Below are 19,082 nucleotides of genomic sequence, written 5' to 3' on the forward strand. Positions count from 1 at the left end.
CATAATCCACTAGAAGGGCCCAACTGACTAGTCCATTATGGCATTTTATGTCAAATAAAGGGAAGTATTTTGTGCTTAATTGAAATTAGATCTTTCATGAAGTGTCCAGAGGTTTGCCTATTCCTCACTCCTGGCCTTCCAACCAGTTTGGATAGATAGACTGACAAGAAAGCATTTCTTACTCCTAAAGTTTCAGCCGTCTCAAGTGTATGAATGTTTACATTTGTCTGCCCCACAGAGACAGATCACTTCTAATAAGTGAGTTCTCTATCTGTCACTGATTGCGGACATACTCTCTAGAGCTTTCAGTATGGTCATAAATGTGAATACTCTTATGTTCTCAAATCAAAATGGAGTTGTTCCTACTTTCAAGAAAAGTGTCTTAAGCATGCTCTTCGATTTGTGCACGCATGTAGTCATTCAAATGCAACTGCATTTCCATACAGAGTCTCAAAATCATAGATATCGTCATACCGCAGTAAGAATACATGTTGCGATTTACAAACTGCAGGCAGGCCGGCCTTGTAGCTCAGTGGCAGAGCACTGGTCTTGTAAACCAGGGGTCATGAGTTCAAGCCTCATCAGGGCCTTTTTATATGTGTGTTTCTGTATGTTGTTTTCGAGTCATTCTTTCTAGGACTCACACCTTGTCTTAAGTTTGCTTATTGACAAGCTTCCGTTTCCTGCTTTCATCTTATCAAGAAGACTTCATGAAAACCATTGAACCATAAACTATTGCCTCACCCCTTCCGATCGCCTGACGAACGCCTGACAAACGCCATTCTCACCCCGCCGGGCAAGCCCTGCCGGGCAAAGCCAAATAAGCCATGCATATTTAAAGTTCCTTTGAAAGGCAGGGCGAGGACTAGGACGTCTGTTCCGACTGAGTCTGCATCCACAGAAAGGATGAAATAAGGCTCTAGAAATTTCACCAAGGAGATATGAACTTCATCCCCCTTAAAATACTTTTTCTCCCAGATACCCCGGCTCTTAGTCAAATGAGGTTAATCTTCAAAACCCCACCCCCACTAACCATAAATATTCACCTCTCCTGCTGTCCATTCAATTGATACAAGGTATCTTGTACATGGAGAGAATGTGAGAAAAAGCAGAATTGCTTCATAGATTTGGTGACCTTGGATGGGTGGGCTGGATAAAGAAGTGAACTTGGTTTCCGGAAAGGGAGTATCATGATGGGAATGAGGAAAAGAGAACATGGACCACATTCACAGGTTAGAGAAATAAATGTAATAGGTTCAATGGTTTTGAAAAGCTAACTTTGAGCAGGAATTGTTTTTTAAAATTGCAAAGAATTAAAAAAGTCAATGTGGGATTGGAGGCACAATCTGAGCAGAAAGCACCATAAGCTGCTATGGTGCAACTCTTATGTTGACTAGAAACTTTAATATGATGATGCTCTTCTTTTGATATTTCTTTGAGTTAAATTGTATTGTATGTAGCTGACACAGCACTGTTTGCAGCTCCTCAGTTTATGGTTATCCCGTGACAACAATGTATTCATCATATTTATTATTCTACAAAAGAATTTTTAAATGCACTGATGTGGTGTTTGCATGCTATGCAAGATGGCACATCATGGAAACTTTATAAGGAGCATCGCATATGATATGTGATATTTGGCACCTGGAGGAGTCGGACACGCAGATCCTGAAAAGAAGTAAAGACTCTTTAGCAAAAGCCATCTTTATTCTGAGTCTAATCTTTACTTTTAGTGAAATGATTTATGAAAACCAATCAGCTGCTCCAGGTGAGGCTCGAACTCACAACCTCGGCATGGCTCAGTGCAAGTACTGCTGTATAAGTACCGCGCGCTAACCGATTGCGCCACTGGAGCTCACTGTTTTCATTTCTCCCCATTTGAGCCATCTAGTGCAAACCAAGTAGATACTGCACTGCTCCATTATTCACTGAACAAGATCGACTCACATGCTAGCACGTTATCATGACTATTAAAAATACAGTCCAAATGGAATAGATTTGATAATTCTGCTATATCATGTGCTCTGTCTATTGAACACCCCATACATTTGCCGTTCTGACACAGTCTAGGATAAACTTATGCTTATTTTTAATTAGCACATAGTTAGAATTTCCCCAAAAATGAAATATAGGCCCCTAAGGCAGACGAGGTGGCCGAGTGGTTAAGGCGATGGACTGCTAATCCATTGTGCTTTGCACGCGTGGGTTCGAATCCCACCTTCGTCGGAAAGCCATCAGACACTCTTTTGAAGGTGAGCATGTCTCGAAGTACAATTACACTCTCTTTCAAGACACTGCCATAATCCACTAGAAGGGCCCAACTGACTAGTCCATTATGGCATTTTATGTCAAATAAAGGGAAGTATTTTGTGCTTAATTGAAATTAGATCTTTCATGAAGTGTCCAGAGGATTGCCTATTCCTCACTCCTGGCCTTCCAACCAGTTTGGATAGATAGACTGATAAGAAAGCATTTCTTACTCCTAAAGTTTCAGCCGTCTCAAGTGTATGAGTGTTTACATTTGTCTGCCCCACAGAGACAGATCACTTCTAATAAGTGAGTTCTCTATCTGTCACTGATTGCGGACATACTCTCTAGAGCTTTCAGTATGGTCATAAATGTGAATACTCTTATGTTCTCAAATCAAAATGGAGTTTTTCCTACTTTCAAGAAAAGTGTCTTAAGCATGCTCTTCGATTTGTGCACGCATGTAGTCATTCAAATGCAACTGCATTTCCATACAGAGTCTCAAAATCATAGATATCGTCATACCGCAGTAAGAATACATGTTGCGATTTACAAACTGCAGGCAGGCCGGCCTTGTAGCTCAGTGGCAGAGCACTGGTCTTGTAAACCAGGGGTCATGAGTTCAAGCCTCATCAGGGCCTTTTTATATGTGTGTTTCTGTATGTTGTTTTCGAGTCATTCTTTCTAGGACTCACACCTTGTCTTAAGTTTGCTTATTTACAAGCTTCCCTTTCCTGCTTTCATCTTATCAAGAAGACTTCATGAAAACCATTGAACCATAAACTATTGCCTCACCCCTTCCGATCGCCTGACGAACGCCTGACAAACGCCATTCTCACCCCGCCGGGCAAGCCCCGCCGGGCAAGCCCCGCCGGGCAAAGCCAAATAAGCCATGCATATTTAAAGTTCCTTTGAAAGGCAGGGCGAGGACTAGGACGTCTGTTCCGACTGAGTCTGCATCCACAGAAAGGATGAAATAAGGCTCTAGAAATTTCACCAAGGAGATATGAACTTCATCCCCCTTAAAATACTTTTTCTCCCAGATACCCCGGCTCTTAGTCAAATGAGGTTAATCTTCAAAACCCCACCCCCACTAACCATAAATATTCACCTCTCCTGCTGTCCATTCAATTGAAACAAGGTATCTTGTACATGGAGAGAATGTGAGAAAAAGCAGAATTGCTTCATAGATTTGGTGACCTTGGATGGGTGGGCTGGATAAAGAAGTGAACTTGGTTTCCGGAAAGGGAGTATCATGATGGGAATGAGGAAAAGAGAACATGGACCCCATTCACAGGTTAGAGAAATAAATGTAATAGGTTCAATGGTTTTGAAAAGCTAACTTTGAGCAGGAATTGTTTTTTAAAATTGCAAAGAATTAAAAAAGTCAATGTGGGATTGGAGGCACAATCTGAGCAGAAAGCACCATAAGCTGCTATGGTGCAACTCTTATGTTGACTAGAAACTTTAATATGATGATGCTCTTCTTTTGATATTTCTTTGAGTTAAATTGTATTGTATGTAGCTGACACAGCACTGTTTGCAGCTCCTCAGTTTATGGTTATCCCGTGACAACAATGTATTCATCATATTTATTATTCTACAAAAGAATTTTTAAATGCACTGATGTGGTGTTTGCATGCTATGCAAGATGGCACATCATGGAAACTTTATAAGGAGCATCGCATATGATATGTGATATTTGGCACCTGGAGGAGTCGGACACGCAGATCCTGAAAAGAAGTAAAGACTCTTTAGCAAAAGCCGTCTTTATTCTGAGTCTAATCTTTACTTTTAGTGAAATGATTTATGAAAACCAATCAGCTGCTCCAGGTGAGGCTCGAACTCACAACCTCGGCATGGCTCAGTGCAAGTACTGCTGTATAAGTACCGCGCGCTAACCGATTGCGCCACTGGAGCTCACTGTTTTCATATCTCCCCATTTGAGCCATCTAGTGCAAACCAAGTAGATACTGCACTGCTCCATTATTCACTGAACAAGATCGACTCACATGCTAGCATGTTATCATGACTATTAAAAATACAGTCCAAATGGAATAGATTTGATAATTCTGCTATATCATGTGCTCTGTCTATTGAACACCCCATACATTTGCCGTTCTGACACAGTCTAGGATAAACTTATGCTTATTTTTAATTAGCACATAGTTAGAATTTCCCCAAAAATGAAATATAAGCCCCTAAGGCAGATGAGGTGGCCGAGTGGTTAAGGCGATGGACTGCTAATCCATTGTGCTCTGCACGCGTGGGTTCGAATCCCACCTTTGTCGGAAAGCCATCAGACACTCTTTTGAAGGTGAGCATGTCTCGAAGTACAATTACACTCTCTTTCAAGACACTGCCATAATCCACTAGAAGGGCCCAACTGACTAGTCCATTATGGCATTTTATGTCAAATAAAGGGAAGTATTTTGTGCTTAATTGAAATTAGATCTTTCATGAAGTGTCCAGAGGATTGCCTATTCCTCACTCCTGGCCTTCCAACCAGTTTGTATAGATAGACTGATAAGAAAGCATTTCTTACTCCTAAAGTTTCAGCCGTCTCAAGTGTATGAGTGTTTACATTTGTCTGCCCCACAGAGACAGATCACTTCTAATAAGTGAGTTCTCTATCTGTCACTGATTGCGGACATACTCTCTAGAGCTTTCAGTATGGTCATAAATGTGAATACTCTTATGTTCTCAAATCAAAATGGAGTTTTTCCTACTTTCAAGAAAAGTGTCTTAAGCATGCTCTTCGATTTGTGCACGCATGTAGTCATTCAAATGCAACTGCATTTCCATACAGAGTCTCAAAATCATAGATATTGTCATACCGCAGTAAGAATACATGTTGCGATTTACAAGCTGCAGGCAGGCCGGCCTTGTAGCTCAGTGGCAGAGCACTGGTCTTGTAAACCAGGGGTCATGAGTTCAATCCTCATCAGGGCCTTTTTATATGTGTGTTTCTGTATGTTGTTTTCGAGTCATTCTTTCTAGGACTCACACCTTGTCTTAAGTTTGCTTATTGACAAGCTTCCCTTTCCTGCTTTCATCTTATCAAGAAGTCTTCATGAAAACCATTGAACCATAAACTATTGCCTCACCCCTTCCGATCGCCTGACGAACGCCTGACAAACGCCATTCTCACCCCGCCGGGCAAGCCCTGCCGGGCAAAGCCAAATAAGCCATGCATATTTAAAGTTCCTTTGAAAGGCAGAGCGAGGACTAGGACGTCTGTTCCGACTGAGTCTGCATCCACAGAAAGGATGAAATAAGGCTCTAGAAATTTCACCAAGGAGATATGAACTTCATCCCCCTTAAAATACTTTTTCTCCCAGATACCCCGGCTCTTAGTCAAATGAGGTTAATCTTCAAAACCCCACCCCCACTAACCATAAATATTCACCTCTCCTGCTGTCCATTCAATTGATACAAGGTATCTTGTACATGGAGAGAATGTGAGAAAAAGCAGAATTGCTTCATAGATTTGGTGACCTTGAATGGGTGGGCTGGATAAAGAAGTGAACTTGGTTTCCGGAAAGGGAGTATCATGATGGGAATGAGGAAAAGAGAACATGGACCACATTCACAGGTTAGAGAAATAAATGTAATAGGTTCAATGGTTTTGAAAAGCTAACTTTGAGCAGGAATTGTTTTTTAAAATTGCAAAGAATTGAAAAAGTCAATGTGGGATTGGAGGCACAATCTGAGCAGAAAGCACCATAAGCTGCTATGGTGCAACTCTTATGTTGACTAGAAACTTTAATATGATGATGCTCTTCTTTTGATATTTCTTTGAGTTAAATTGTATTGTATGTAGCTGACACAGCACTGTTTGCAGCTCCTCAGTTTATGGTTATCCCGTGACAACAATGTATTCATCATATTTATTATTCTACAAAAGAATTTTTAAATGCACTGATGTGGTGTTTGCATGCTATGCAAGATGGCACATCATGGAAACTTTATAAGGAGCATCGCATATGATATGTGATATTTGGCACCTGGAGGAGTCGGACACGCAGATCCTGAAAAGAAGTAAAGACTCTTTAGCAAAAGCCGTCTTTATTCTGAGTCTAATCTTTACTTTTAGTGAAATGATTTATGAAAACCAATCAGCTGCTCCAGGTGAGGCTCGAACTCACAACCTCGGCATGGCTCAGTGCAAGTACTGCTGTATAAGTACCGCGCGCTAACCGATTGCGCCACTGGAGCTCACTGTTTTCATTTCTCCCCATTTGAGCCATCTAGTGCAAACCAAGTAGATACTGCACTGCTCCATTATTCACTGAACAAGATCGACTCACATGCTAGCACGTTATCATGACTATTAAAAATACAGTCCAAATGGAATAGATTTGATAATTCTGCTATATCATGTGCTCTGTCTATTGAACACCCCATACATTTGCCGTTCTGACACAGTCTAGGATAAACTTATGCTTATTTTTAATTAGCACATAGTTAGAATTTCCCCAAAAATGAAATATAGGCCCCTAAGGCAGACGAGGTGGCCGAGTGGTTAAGGCGATGGACTGCTAATCCATTGTGCTCTGCACGCGTGGGTTCGAATCCCACCTTCGTCGGAAAGCCATCAGACACTCTTTTGAAGGTGAGCATGTCTCGAAGTACAATTACACTCTCTTTCAAGACACTGCCATAATCCACTAGAAGGGCCCAACTGACTAGTCCATTATGGCATTTTATGTCAAATAAAGGGAAGTATTTTGTGCTTAATTGAAATTAGATCTTTCATGAAGTGTCCAGAGGATTGCCTATTCCTCACTCCTGGCCTTCCAACCAGTTTGGATAGATAGACTGACAAGAAAGCATTTCTTACTCCTAAAGTTTCAGCCGTCTCAAGTGTATGAATGTTTACATTTGTCTGCCCCACAGAGACAGATCACTTCTAATAAGTGAGTTCTCTATCTGTCACTGATTGCGGACATACTCTCTAGAGCTTTCAGTATGGTCATAAATGTGAATACTCTTATGTTCTCAAATCAAAATGGAGTTGTTCCTACTTTCAAGAAAAGTGTCTTAAGCATGCTCTTCGATTTGTGCACGCATGTAGTCATTCAAATGCAACTGCATTTCCATACAGAGTCTCAAAATCATAGATATCGTCATACCGCAGTAAGAATACATGTTGCGATTTACAAACTGCAGGCAGGCCGGCCTTGTAGCTCAGTGGCAGAGCACTGGTCTTGTAAACCAGGGGTCATGAGTTCAAGCCTCATCAGGGCCTTTTTATATGTGTGTTTCTGTATGTTGTTTTCGAGTCATTCTTTCTAGGACTCACACCTTGTTTTAAGTTTGCTTATTGACAAGCTTCCCTTTCCTGCTTTCATCTTATCAAGAAGTCTTCATGAAAACCATTGAACCATAAACTATTGCCTCACCCCTTCCGATCGCCTGACGAACGCCTGACAAACGCCATTCTCACCCCGCCGGGCAAGCCCCGCCGGGCAAAGCCAAATAAGCCATGCATATTTAAAGTTCCTTTGAAAGGCAGAGCGAGGACTAGGACGTCTGTTCCGACTGAGTCTGCATCCACAGAAAGGATGAAATAAGGCTCTAGAAATTTCACCAAGGAGATATGAACTTCATCCCCCTTAAAATACTTTTTCTCCCAGATACCCCGGCTCTTAGTCAAATGAGGTTAATCTTCAAAACCCCACCCCCACTAACCATAAATATTCACCTCTCCTGCTGTCCATTCAATTGATACAAGGTATCTTGTACATGGAGAGAATGTGAGAAAAAGCAGAATTGCTTCATAGATTTGGTGACCTTGGATGGGTGGGCTGGATAAAGAAGTGAACTTGGTTTCCGGAAAGGGAGTATCATGATGGGAATGAGGAAAAGAGAACATGGACCACATTCACAGGTTAGAGAAATAAATGTAATAGGTTCAATGGTTTTGAAAAGCTAACTTTGAGCAGGAATTGTTTTTTAAAATTGCAAAGAATTAAAAAAGTCAATGTGGGATTGGAGGCACAATCTGAGCAGAAAGCACCATAAGCTGCTATGGTGCAACTCTTATGTTGACTAGAAACTTTAATATGATGATGCTCTTCTTTTGATATTTCTTTGAGTTAAATTGTATTGTATGTAGCTGACACAGCACTGTTTGCAGCTCCTCAGTTTATGGTTATCCCGTGACAACAATGTATTCATCATATTTATTATTCTACAAAAGAATTTTTAAATGCACTGATGTGGTGTTTGCATGCTATGCAAGATGGCACATCATGGAAACTTTATAAGGAGCATCGCATATGATATGTGATATTTGGCACCTGGAGGAGTCGGACACGCAGATCCTGAAAAGAAGTAAAGACTCTTTAGCAAAAGCCGTCTTTATTCTGAGTCTAATCTTTACTTTTAGTGAAATGATTTATGAAAACCAATCAGCTGCTCCAGGTGAGGCTCGAACTCACAACCTCGGCATGGCTCAGTGCAAGTACTGCTGTATAAGTACCGCGCGCTAACCGATTGCGCCACTGGAGCTCACTGTTTTCATTTCTCCCCATTTGAGCCATCTAGTGCAAACCAAGTAGATACTGCACTGCTCCATTATTCACTGAACAAGATCGACTCACATGCTAGCACGTTATCATGACTATTAAAAATACAGTCCAAATGGAATAGATTTGATAATTCTGCTATATCATGTGCTCTGTCTATTGAACACCCCATACATTTGCCGTTCTGACACAGTCTAGGATAAACTTATGCTTATTTTTAATTAGCACATAGTTAGAATTTCCCCAAAAATGAAATATAGGCCCCTAAGGCAGACGAGGTGGCCGAGTGGTTAAGGCGATGGACTGCTAATCCATTGTGCTTTGCACGCGTGGGTTCGAATCCCACCTTCGTCGGAAAGCCATCAGACACTCTTTTGAAGGTGAGCATGTCTCGAAGTACAATTACACTCTCTTTCAAGACACTGCCATAATCCACTAGAAGGGCCCAACTGACTAGTCCATTATGGCATTTTATGTCAAATAAAGGGAAGTATTTTGTGCTTAATTGAAATTAGATCTTTCATGAAGTGTCCAGAGGATTGCCTATTCCTCACTCCTGGCCTTCCAACCAGTTTGGATAGATAGACTGATAAGAAAGCATTTCTTACTCCTAAAGTTTCAGCCGTCTCAAGTGTATGAGTGTTTACATTTGTCTGCCCCACAGAGACAGATCACTTCTAATAAGTGAGTTCTCTATCTGTCACTGATTGCGGACATACTCGCTAGAGCTTTCAGTATGGTCATAAATGTGAATACTCTAATGTTCTCAAATCAAAATGGAGTTTTTCCTACTTTCAAGAAAAGTGTCTTAAGCATGCTCTTCGATTTGTGCACGCATGTAGTCATTCAAATGCAACTGCATTTCCATACAGAGTCTCAAAATCATAGATATCGTCATACCGCAGTAAGAATACATGTTGCGATTTACAAACTGCAGGCAGGCCGGCCTTGTAGCTCAGTGGCAGAGCACTGGTCTTGTAAACCAGGGGTCATGAGTTCAAGCCTCATCAGGGCCTTTTTATATGTGTGTTTCTGTATGTTGTTTTCGAGTCATTCTTTCTAGGACTCACACCTTGTCTTAAGTTTGCTTATTTACAAGCTTCCCTTTCCTGCTTTCATCTTATCAAGAAGACTTCATGAAAACCATTGAACCATAAACTATTGCCTCACCCCTTCCGATCGCCTGACGAACGCCTGACAAACGCCATTCTCACCCCGCCGGGCAAGCCCCGCCGGGCAAGCCCCGCCGGGCAAAGCCAAATAAGCCATGCATATTTAAAGTTCCTTTGAAAGGCAGGGCGAGGACTAGGACGTCTGTTCCGACTGAGTCTGCATCCACAGAAAGGATGAAATAAGGCTCTAGAAATTTCACCAAGGAGATATGAACTTCATCCCCCTTAAAATACTTTTTCTCCCAGATACCCCGGCTCTTAGTCAAATGAGGTTAATCTTCAAAACCCCACCCCCACTAACCATAAATATTCACCTCTCCTGCTGTCCATTCAATTGAAACAAGGTATCTTGTACATGGAGAGAATGTGAGAAAAAGCAGAATTGCTTCATAGATTTGGTGACCTTGGATGGGTGGGCTGGATAAAGAAGTGAACTTGGTTTCCGGAAAGGGAGTATCATGATGGGAATGAGGAAAAGAGAACATGGACCCCATTCACAGGTTAGAGAAATAAATGTAATAGGTTCAATGGTTTTGAAAAGCTAACTTTGAGCAGGAATTGTTTTTTAAAATTGCAAAGAATTAAAAAAGTCAATGTGGGATTGGAGGCACAATCTGAGCAGAAAGCACCATAAGCTGCTATGGTGCAACTCTTATGTTGACTAGAAACTTTAATATGATGATGCTCTTCTTTTGATATTTCTTTGAGTTAAATTGTATTGTATGTAGCTGACACAGCACTGTTTGCAGCTCCTCAGTTTATGGTTATCCCGTGACAACAATGTATTCATCATATTTATTATTCTACAAAAGAATTTTTAAATGCACTGATGTGGTGTTTGCATGCTATGCAAGATGGCACATCATGGAAACTTTATAAGGAGCATCGCATATGATATGTGATATTTGGCACCTGGAGGAGTCGGACACGCAGATCCTGAAAAGAAGTAAAGACTCTTTAGCAAAAGCCGTCTTTATTCTGAGTCTAATCTTTACTTTTAGTGAAATGATTTATGAAAACCAATCAGCTGCTCCAGGTGAGGCTCGAACTCACAACCTCGGCATGGCTCAGTGCAAGTACTGCTGTATAAGTACCGCGCGCTAACCGATTGCGCCACTGGAGCTCACTGTTTTCATTTCTCCCCATTTGAGCCATCTAGTGCAAACCAAGTAGATACTGCACTGCTCCATTATTCACTGAACAAGATCGACTCACATGCTAGCATGTTATCATGACTATTAAAAATACAGTCCAAATGGAATAGATTTGATAATTCTGCTATATCATGTGCTCTGTCTATTGAACACCCCATACATTTGCCGTTCTGACACAGTCTAGGATAAACTTATGCTTATTTTTAATTAGCACATAGTTAGAATTTCCCCAAAAATGAAATATAAGCCCCTAAGGCAGACGAGGTGGCCGAGTGGTTAAGGCGATGGACTGCTAATCCATTGTGCTCTGCACGCGTGGGTTCGAATCCCACCTTCGTCGGAAAGCCATCAGACACTCTTTTGAAGGTGAGCATGTCTCGAAGTACAATTACACTCTCTTTCAAGACACTGCCATAATCCACTAGAAGGGCCCAACTGACTAGTCCATTATGGCATTTTATGTCAAATAAAGGGAAGTATTTTGTGCTTAATTGAAATTAGATCTTTCATGAAGTGTCCAGAGGATTGCCTATTCCTCACTCCTGGCCTTCCAACCAGTTTGTATAGATAGACTGATAAGAAAGCATTTCTTACTCCTAAAGTTTCAGCCGTCTCAAGTGTATGAGTGTTTACATTTGTCTGCCCCACAGAGACAGATCACTTCTAATAAGTGAGTTCTCTATCTGTCACTGATTGCGGACATACTCTCTAGAGCTTTCAGTATGGTCATAAATGTGAATACTCTTATGTTCTCAAATCAAAATGGAGTTTTTCCTACTTTCAAGAAAAGTGTCTTAAGCATGCTCTTCGATTTGTGCACGCATGTAGTCATTCAAATGCAACTGCATTTCCATACAGAGTCTCAAAATCATAGATATCGTCATACCGCAGTAAGAATACATGTTGCGATTTACAAACTGCAGGCAGGCCGGCCTTGTAGCTCAGTGGCAGAGCACTGGTCTTGTAAACCAGGGGTCATGAGTTCAAGCCTCATCAGGGCCTTTTTATATGTGTGTTTCTGTATGTTGTTTTCGAGTCATTCTTTCTAGGACTCACACCTTGTCTTAAGTTTGCTTATTGACAAGCTTCCCTTTCCTGCTTTCATCTTATCAAGAAGACTTCATGAAAACCATTGAACCATAAACTATTGCCTCACCCCTTCCGATCGCCTGACGAACGCCTGACAAACGCCATTCTCACCCCGCCGGGCAAGCCCTGCCGGGCAAAGCCAAATAAGCCATGCATATTTAAAGTTCCTTTGAAAGGCAGAGCGAGGACTAGGACGTCTGTTCCGACTGAGTCTGCATCCACAGAAAGGATGAAATAAGTCTCTAGAAATTTCACCAAGGAGATATGAACTTCATCCCCCTTAAAATACTTTTTCTCCCAGATACCCCGGCTCTTAGTCAAATGAGGTTAATCTTCAAAACCCCACCCCCACTAACCATAAATATTCACCTCTCCTGCTGTCCATTCAATTGATACAAGGTATCTTGTACATGGAGAGAATGTGAGAAAAAGCAGAATTGCTTCATAGATTTGGTGACCTTGAATGGGTGGGCTGGATAAAGAAGTGAACTTGGTTTCCGGAAAGGGAGTATCATGATGGGAATGAGGAAAAGAGAACATGGACCACATTCACAGGTTAGAGAAATAAATGTAATAGGTTCAATGGTTTTGAAAAGCTAACTTTGAGCAGGAATTGTTTTTTAAAATTGCAAAGAATTGAAAAAGTCAATGTGGGATTGGAGGCACAATCTGAGCAGAAAGCACCATAAGCTGCTATGGTGCAACTCTTATGTTGACTAGAAACTTTAATATGATGATGCTCTTCTTTTGATATTTCTTTGAGTTAAATTGTATTGTATGTAGCTGACACAGCACTGTTTGCAGCTCCTCAGTTTATGGTTATCCCGTGACAACAATGTATTCATCATATTTATTATTCTACAAAAGAATTTTTAAATGCACTGATGTGGTGTTTGCATGCTATGCAAGATGGCACATCATGGAAACTTTATAAGGAGCATCGCATATGATATGTGATATTTGGCACCTGGAGGAGTCGGACACGCAGATCCTGAAAAGAAGTAAAGACTCTTTAGCAAAAGCCGTCTTTATTCTGAGTCTAATCTTTACTTTTAGTGAAATGATTTATGAAAACCAATCAGCTGCTCCAGGTGAGGCTCGAACTCACAACCTCGGCATGGCTCAGTGCAAGTACTGCTCTATAAGTACCGCACGCTAACCGATTGCGCCACTGGAGCTCACTGTTTTCATTTCTCCCCATTTGAGCCATCTAGTGCAAACCAAGTAGATACTGCACTGCTCCATTATTCACTGAACAAGATCGACTCACATGCTAGCATGTTATCATGACTATTAAAAATACAGTCCAAATGGAATAGATTTGATAATTCTGCTATATCATGTGCTCTGTCTATTGAACACCCCATACATTTGCCGTTCTGACACAGTCTAGGATAAACTTATGCTTATTTTTAATTAGCACATAGTTAGAATTTCCCCAAAAATGAAATATAGGCCCCTAAGGCAGACGAGGTGGCCGAGTGGTTAAGGCGATGGATTGCTAATCCATTGTGCTCTGCACGCATGGGTTCGAATCCCACCTTCGTCAGAAAGCCATCAGACACTCTTTTGAAGGTGAGCATGTCTCGAAGTACAATTACACTCTCTTTCAAGACACTGCCATAATCCACTAGAAGGGCCCAACTGACTAGTCCATTATGGCATTTTATGTCAAATAAAGGGAAGTATTTTGTGCTTAATTGAAATTAGATCTTTCATGAAGTGTCCAGAGGTTTGCCTATTCCTCACTCCTGGCCTTCCAACCAGTTTGGATAGATAGACTGACAAGAAAGCATTTCTTACTCCTAAAGTTTCAGCCGTCTCAAGTGTATGAATGTTTACATTTGTCTGCCCCACAGAGACAGATCACTTCTAATAAGTGAGTTCTCTATCTGTCACTGATTGCGGACATACTCTCTAGAGCTTTCAGTATGGTCATAAATGTGAATACTCTTATGTTCTCAAATCAAAATGGAGTTGTTCCTACTTTCAAGAAAAGTGTCTTAAGCATGCTCTTCGATTTGTGCACGCATGTAGTCATTCAAATGCAACTGCATTTCCATACAGAGTCTCAAAATCATAGATATCGTCATACCGCAGTAAGAATACATGTTGCGATTTACAAACTGCAGGCAGGCCGGCCTTGTAGCTCAGTGGCAGAGCACTGGTCTTGTAAACCAGGGGTCATGAGTTCAAGCCTCATCAGGGCCTTTTTATATGTGTGTTTCTGTATGTTGTTTTCGAGTCATTCTTTCTAGGACTCACACCTTGTCTTAAGTTTGCTTATTTACAAGCTTCCCTTTCCTGCTTTCATCTTATCAAGAAGACTTCATGAAAACCATTGAACCATAAACTATTGCCTCACCCCTTCCGATCGCCTGACGAACGCCTGACAAACGCCATTCTCACCCCGCCGGGCAAGCCCCGCCGGGCAAGCCCCGCCGGGCAAAGCCAAATAAGCCATGCATATTTAAAGTTCCTTTGAAAGGCAGGGCGAGGACTAGGACGTCTGTTCCGACTGAGTCTGCATCCACAGAAAGGATGAAATAAGGCTCTAGAAATTTCACCAAGGAGATATGAACTTCATCCCCCTTAAAATACTTTTTCTCCCAGATACCCCGGCTCTTAGTCAAATGAGGTTAATCTTCAAAACCCCACCCCCACTAACCATAAATATTCACCTCTCCTGCTGTCCATTCAATTGAAACAAGGTATCTTGTACATGGAGAGAATGTGAGAAAAAGCAGAATTGCTTCATAGATTTGGTGACCTTGGATGGGTGGGCTGGATAAAGAAGTGAACTTGGTTTCCGGAAAGGGAGTATCATGATGGGAATGAGGAAAAGAGAACATGGACCCCATTCACAGGTTAGAGAAATAAATGTAATAGGTTCAATGGTTTTGAAAAGCTAACTTTGAGCAGGAATTGTTTTTTAAAATTGCAAAGAATTAAAAAAGTCAATGTGGGATTGGAGGCACAATCTGAGCAGAAAGCACCATAAGCTGCTATGGTGCAACTCTTATGTTGACTAGAAACTTTAATATGATGATGCTCTTCTTTTGATATTTCTTTGAGTTAAATTGTATTGTATGTAGCTGACACAGCACTGTTTGCAGCTCCTCAGTTTATGGTTATCCCGTGACAACAATGTATTCATCATATTTATTATTCTACAAAAGAATTTTTAAATGCACTGATGTGGTGTTTGCATGCTATGCAAGATGGCACATCATGGAAACTTTATAAGGAGCATCGCATATGATATGTGATATTTGGCACCTGGAGGAGTCGGACACGCAGATCCTGAAAAGAAGTAAAGACTCTTTAGCAAAAGCCGTCTTTATTCTGAGTCTAATCTTTACTTTTAGTGAAATGATTTATGAAAACCAATCAGCTGCTCCAGGTGAGGCTCGAACTCACAACCTCGGCATGGCTCAGTGCAAGTACTGCTGTATAAGTACCGCGCGCTAACCGATTGCGCCACTGGAGCTCACTGTTTTCATTTCTCCCCATTTGAGCCATCTAGTGCAAACCAAGTAGATACTGCACTGCTCCATTATTCACTGAACAAGATCGACTCACATGCTAGCATGTTATCATGACTATTAAAAATACAGTCCAAATGGAATAGATTTGATAATTCTGCTATATCATGTGCTCTGTCTATTGAACACCCCATACATTTGCCGTTCTGACACAGTCTAGGATAAACTTATGCTTATTTTTAATTAGCACATAGTTAGAATTTCCCCAAAAATGAAATATAAGCCCCTAAGGCAGACGAGGTGGCCGAGTGGTTAAGGCGATGGACTGCTAATCCATTGTGCTCTGCACGCGTGGGTTCGAATCCCACCTTCGTCGGAAAGCCATCAGACACTCTTTTGAAGGTGAGCATGTCTCGAAGTACAATTACACTCTCTTTCAAGACACTGCCATAATCCACTAGAAGGGCCCAACTGACTAGTCCATTATGGCATTTTATGTCAAATAAAGGGAAGTATTTTGTGCTTAATTGAAATTAGATCTTTCATGAAGTGTCCAGAGGATTGCCTATTCCTCACTCCTGGCCTTCCAACCAGTTTGGATAGATAGACTGATAAGAAAGCATTTCTTACTCCTAAAGTTTCAGCCGTCTCAAGTGTATGAGTGTTTACATTTGTCTGCCCCACAGAGACAGATCACTTCTAATAAGTGAGTTCTCTATCTGTCACTGATTGCGGACATACTCTCTAGAGCTTTCAGTATGGTCATAAATGTGAATACTCTTATGTTCTCAAATCAAAATGGAGTTTTTCCTACTTTCAAGAAAAGTGTCTTAAGCATGCTCTTCGATTTGTGCACGCATGTAGTCATTCAAATGCAACTGCATTTCCATACAGAGTCTCAAAATCATAGATATTGTCATACCGCAGTAAGAATACATGTTGCGATTTACAAGCTGCAGGCAGGCCGGCCTTGTAGCTCAGTGGCAGAGCACTGGTCTTGTAAACCAGGGGTCATGAGTTCAATCCTCATCAGGGCCTTTTTATATGTGTGTTTCTGTATGTTGTTTTCGAGTCATTCTTTCTAGGACTCACACCTTGTCTTAAGTTTGCTTATTTACAAGCTTCCCTTTCCTGCTTTCATCTTATCAAGAAGACTTCATGAAAACCATTGAACCATAAACTATTGCCTCACCCCTTCCGATCGCCTGACGAACGCCTGACAAACGCCATTCTCACCCCGCCGGGCAAGCCCTGCCGGGCAAAGCCAAATAAGCCATGCATATTTAAAGTTCCTTTGAAAGGCAGAGCGAGGACTAGGACGTCTGTTCCGACTGAGTCTGCATCCACAGAAAGGATGAAATAAGTCTCTAGAAATTTCACCAAGGAGATATGAACTTCATCCCCCTTAAAATACTTTTTCTCCCAGATACCCCGGCTCTTAGTCAAATGAGGTTAATCTTCAAAACCCCACCCCCACTAACCATAAATATTCACCTCTCCTGCTGTCCATTCAATTGATACAAGGTATCTTGTACATGGAGAGAATGTGAGAAAAAGCAGAATTGCTTCATAGATTTGGTGACCTTGAATGGGTGGGCTGGATAAAGAAGTGAACTTGGTTTCCGGAAAGGGAGTATCATGATGGGAATGAGGAAAAGAGAACATGGACCACATTCACAGGTTAGAGAAATAAATGTAATAGGTTCAATGGTTTTGAAAAGCTAACTTTGAGCAGGAATTGTTTTTTAAAATTGCAAAGAATTGAAAAAGTCAATGTGGGATTGGAGGCACAATCTGAGCAGAAAGCACCATAAGCTGCTATGGTGCAACTCTTATGTTGACTAGAAACTTTAATATGATGATGCTCTTCTTTTGATATTTCTTTGAGTTAAATTGTATTGTATGTAGCTGACACAGCACTGTTTGCAGCTCCTCAGTTTATGGTTATCCCGTGACAACAATGTATTCATCATATTTATTATTCTACAAAAGAATTTTTAAATGCACTGATGTGGTGTTTGCATGCTATGCAAGATGGCACATCATGGAAACTTTATAAGGAGCATCGCATATGATATGTGATATTTGGCACCTGGAGGAGTCGGACACGCAGATCCTGAAAAGAAGTAAAGACTCTTTAGCAAAAGCCGTCTTTATTCTGAGTCTAATCTTTACTTTTAGTGAAATGATTTATGAAAACCAATCAGCTGCTCCAGGTGAGGCTCTAACTCACAACCTCGGCATGGCTCAGTGCAAGTACTGCTCTATAAGTACCGCGCTAACCGATTGCGCCACTGGAGCTCACTGTTTTCATTTCTCCCCATTTGAGCCATCTAGTGCAAACCAAGTAGATACTGCACTGCTCCATTATTCACTGAACAAGATCGACTCACATGCTAGCATGTTATCATGACTATTAAAAATACAGTCCAAATGGAATAGATTTGATAATTCTGCTATATCATGTGCTCTGTCTATTGAACACCCCATACATTTGCCGTCCTGACACAGTCTAGGATAAACTTATGCTTATTTTTAATTAGCACAAAGTTAGAATTTTACCAAAAATGAAATATAGGCCCCTAAGGCAGACGAGGTGGCCGAGTGGTTAAGGCGATGGACTGCTAATCTATTGTGCTCTGCACGCGTGGGTTCGAATCCCACCTTCGTCGGAAAGCCATCAGACACTCTTTTGAAGGTGAGCATGTCTCGAAGTACAATTACACTCTCTTTCAAGACACTGCCATAATCCACTAGAAGGGCCCAACTGACTAGTCCATTATGGCATTTTATGTCAAATAAAGGGAAGTATTTTGTGCTTAATTGAAATTAGATCTTTCATGAAGTGTCCAGAGGATTGCCTATTCCTCACTCCTGGCCTTCCAACCACTTTGGATAGATAGACTGACAAGAAAGCATTTCTTACTCCTAAAGTTTCAACCGTCTCAAGTGTATGAGTGTTTACATTTGTCTGCCCCACAGAGACAGATCACTTCTAATAAGTGAGTTCTCTATCTGTCACTGATTGCGGACATACTCTCTAGAGCTTTCAGTATGGTCATAAATGTGAATACTCTTATGTTCTCAAATCAAAATGGAGTTGTTCCTACTTTCAAGAAAAGTGTCTTAAGCATGCTCTTCGATTTGTGCACGCATGTAGTCATTCAAATGCAACTGCATTTCCATACAGAGTCTCAAAATCATAGATATCGTCATACCGCAGTAAGAATACATGTTGCGATTTACAAACTGCAGGCAGGCCGGCCTTGTAGCTCAGTGGCAGAGCACTGGTCTTGTAAACCAGGGGTCATGAGTTCAAGCCTCATCAAGGCCTTTTTATATGTGTGTTTCTGTATGTTGTTTTCGAGTCATTCTTTCTAGGACTCACACCTTGTTTTAAGT

The 19,082-nt window shown here is 41.2% G+C and overlaps 24 non-coding genes across 24 annotated transcripts; 17 read left to right on the forward strand and 7 right to left on the reverse strand.

The window, feature by feature from the left end:
• Window positions 1-518: 518 nt before the first annotated feature.
• On the forward strand, window positions 519-590 carry TRNAT-UGU (transfer RNA threonine (anticodon UGU)). The gene has a single exon. It is a non-coding gene; the product is annotated as a tRNA-Thr (tRNA).
• Window positions 591-1,760: 1,170 nt separating this feature from the next.
• On the reverse strand, window positions 1,761-1,855 carry TRNAI-UAU (transfer RNA isoleucine (anticodon UAU)). The gene is made up of 2 exons: window positions 1,818-1,855; window positions 1,761-1,796 (listed from the first exon to the last, which is right to left on the reverse strand). It is a non-coding gene; the product is annotated as a tRNA-Ile (tRNA).
• A 289-nt stretch (window positions 1,856-2,144) lies between these two features.
• TRNAS-GCU (transfer RNA serine (anticodon GCU)) lies at window positions 2,145-2,226 on the forward strand. Its single transcript has one exon. It is a non-coding gene; the product is annotated as a tRNA-Ser (tRNA).
• A 590-nt stretch (window positions 2,227-2,816) lies between these two features.
• Window positions 2,817-2,888, forward strand: TRNAT-UGU (transfer RNA threonine (anticodon UGU)). The gene has a single exon. It is a non-coding gene; the product is annotated as a tRNA-Thr (tRNA).
• Window positions 2,889-4,072: 1,184 nt separating this feature from the next.
• Window positions 4,073-4,167, reverse strand: TRNAI-UAU (transfer RNA isoleucine (anticodon UAU)). Its single transcript has 2 exons — window positions 4,130-4,167; window positions 4,073-4,108 (listed from the first exon to the last, which is right to left on the reverse strand). It is a non-coding gene; the product is annotated as a tRNA-Ile (tRNA).
• Window positions 4,168-4,456: 289 nt separating this feature from the next.
• On the forward strand, window positions 4,457-4,538 carry TRNAS-GCU (transfer RNA serine (anticodon GCU)). Its single transcript has one exon. It is a non-coding gene; the product is annotated as a tRNA-Ser (tRNA).
• Window positions 4,539-5,128: 590 nt separating this feature from the next.
• On the forward strand, window positions 5,129-5,200 carry TRNAT-UGU (transfer RNA threonine (anticodon UGU)). The gene has a single exon. It is a non-coding gene; the product is annotated as a tRNA-Thr (tRNA).
• A 1,170-nt stretch (window positions 5,201-6,370) lies between these two features.
• Window positions 6,371-6,465, reverse strand: TRNAI-UAU (transfer RNA isoleucine (anticodon UAU)). The gene is made up of 2 exons: window positions 6,428-6,465; window positions 6,371-6,406 (listed from the first exon to the last, which is right to left on the reverse strand). It is a non-coding gene; the product is annotated as a tRNA-Ile (tRNA).
• A 289-nt stretch (window positions 6,466-6,754) lies between these two features.
• On the forward strand, window positions 6,755-6,836 carry TRNAS-GCU (transfer RNA serine (anticodon GCU)). Its single transcript has one exon. It is a non-coding gene; the product is annotated as a tRNA-Ser (tRNA).
• Window positions 6,837-7,426: 590 nt separating this feature from the next.
• On the forward strand, window positions 7,427-7,498 carry TRNAT-UGU (transfer RNA threonine (anticodon UGU)). Its single transcript has one exon. It is a non-coding gene; the product is annotated as a tRNA-Thr (tRNA).
• Window positions 7,499-8,668: 1,170 nt separating this feature from the next.
• TRNAI-UAU (transfer RNA isoleucine (anticodon UAU)) lies at window positions 8,669-8,763 on the reverse strand. Its single transcript has 2 exons — window positions 8,726-8,763; window positions 8,669-8,704 (listed from the first exon to the last, which is right to left on the reverse strand). It is a non-coding gene; the product is annotated as a tRNA-Ile (tRNA).
• Window positions 8,764-9,052: 289 nt separating this feature from the next.
• On the forward strand, window positions 9,053-9,134 carry TRNAS-GCU (transfer RNA serine (anticodon GCU)). Its single transcript has one exon. It is a non-coding gene; the product is annotated as a tRNA-Ser (tRNA).
• Window positions 9,135-9,724: 590 nt separating this feature from the next.
• TRNAT-UGU (transfer RNA threonine (anticodon UGU)) lies at window positions 9,725-9,796 on the forward strand. Its single transcript has one exon. It is a non-coding gene; the product is annotated as a tRNA-Thr (tRNA).
• Window positions 9,797-10,980: 1,184 nt separating this feature from the next.
• On the reverse strand, window positions 10,981-11,075 carry TRNAI-UAU (transfer RNA isoleucine (anticodon UAU)). The gene is made up of 2 exons: window positions 11,038-11,075; window positions 10,981-11,016 (listed from the first exon to the last, which is right to left on the reverse strand). It is a non-coding gene; the product is annotated as a tRNA-Ile (tRNA).
• A 289-nt stretch (window positions 11,076-11,364) lies between these two features.
• Window positions 11,365-11,446, forward strand: TRNAS-GCU (transfer RNA serine (anticodon GCU)). Its single transcript has one exon. It is a non-coding gene; the product is annotated as a tRNA-Ser (tRNA).
• Window positions 11,447-12,036: 590 nt separating this feature from the next.
• TRNAT-UGU (transfer RNA threonine (anticodon UGU)) lies at window positions 12,037-12,108 on the forward strand. Its single transcript has one exon. It is a non-coding gene; the product is annotated as a tRNA-Thr (tRNA).
• A 1,170-nt stretch (window positions 12,109-13,278) lies between these two features.
• Window positions 13,279-13,373, reverse strand: TRNAI-UAU (transfer RNA isoleucine (anticodon UAU)). The gene is made up of 2 exons: window positions 13,336-13,373; window positions 13,279-13,314 (listed from the first exon to the last, which is right to left on the reverse strand). It is a non-coding gene; the product is annotated as a tRNA-Ile (tRNA).
• Window positions 13,374-13,662: 289 nt separating this feature from the next.
• Window positions 13,663-13,744, forward strand: TRNAS-GCU (transfer RNA serine (anticodon GCU)). The gene has a single exon. It is a non-coding gene; the product is annotated as a tRNA-Ser (tRNA).
• Window positions 13,745-14,334: 590 nt separating this feature from the next.
• Window positions 14,335-14,406, forward strand: TRNAT-UGU (transfer RNA threonine (anticodon UGU)). Its single transcript has one exon. It is a non-coding gene; the product is annotated as a tRNA-Thr (tRNA).
• Window positions 14,407-15,590: 1,184 nt separating this feature from the next.
• Window positions 15,591-15,685, reverse strand: TRNAI-UAU (transfer RNA isoleucine (anticodon UAU)). The gene is made up of 2 exons: window positions 15,648-15,685; window positions 15,591-15,626 (listed from the first exon to the last, which is right to left on the reverse strand). It is a non-coding gene; the product is annotated as a tRNA-Ile (tRNA).
• Window positions 15,686-15,974: 289 nt separating this feature from the next.
• On the forward strand, window positions 15,975-16,056 carry TRNAS-GCU (transfer RNA serine (anticodon GCU)). The gene has a single exon. It is a non-coding gene; the product is annotated as a tRNA-Ser (tRNA).
• A 590-nt stretch (window positions 16,057-16,646) lies between these two features.
• On the forward strand, window positions 16,647-16,718 carry TRNAT-UGU (transfer RNA threonine (anticodon UGU)). The gene has a single exon. It is a non-coding gene; the product is annotated as a tRNA-Thr (tRNA).
• A 1,552-nt stretch (window positions 16,719-18,270) lies between these two features.
• Window positions 18,271-18,352, forward strand: TRNAS-GCU (transfer RNA serine (anticodon GCU)). Its single transcript has one exon. It is a non-coding gene; the product is annotated as a tRNA-Ser (tRNA).
• A 590-nt stretch (window positions 18,353-18,942) lies between these two features.
• TRNAT-UGU (transfer RNA threonine (anticodon UGU)) lies at window positions 18,943-19,014 on the forward strand. Its single transcript has one exon. It is a non-coding gene; the product is annotated as a tRNA-Thr (tRNA).
• The last annotated feature ends 68 nt before the right edge of the window (window positions 19,015-19,082 follow it).

The sequence above is a fragment of the Lissotriton vulgaris genome, chromosome 5 (genome assembly GCF_964263255.1).
Source record: "Lissotriton vulgaris chromosome 5, aLisVul1.2, whole genome shotgun sequence".
In the NCBI taxonomy this organism is placed as follows: domain Eukaryota; kingdom Metazoa; phylum Chordata; class Amphibia; order Caudata; family Salamandridae; genus Lissotriton; species Lissotriton vulgaris.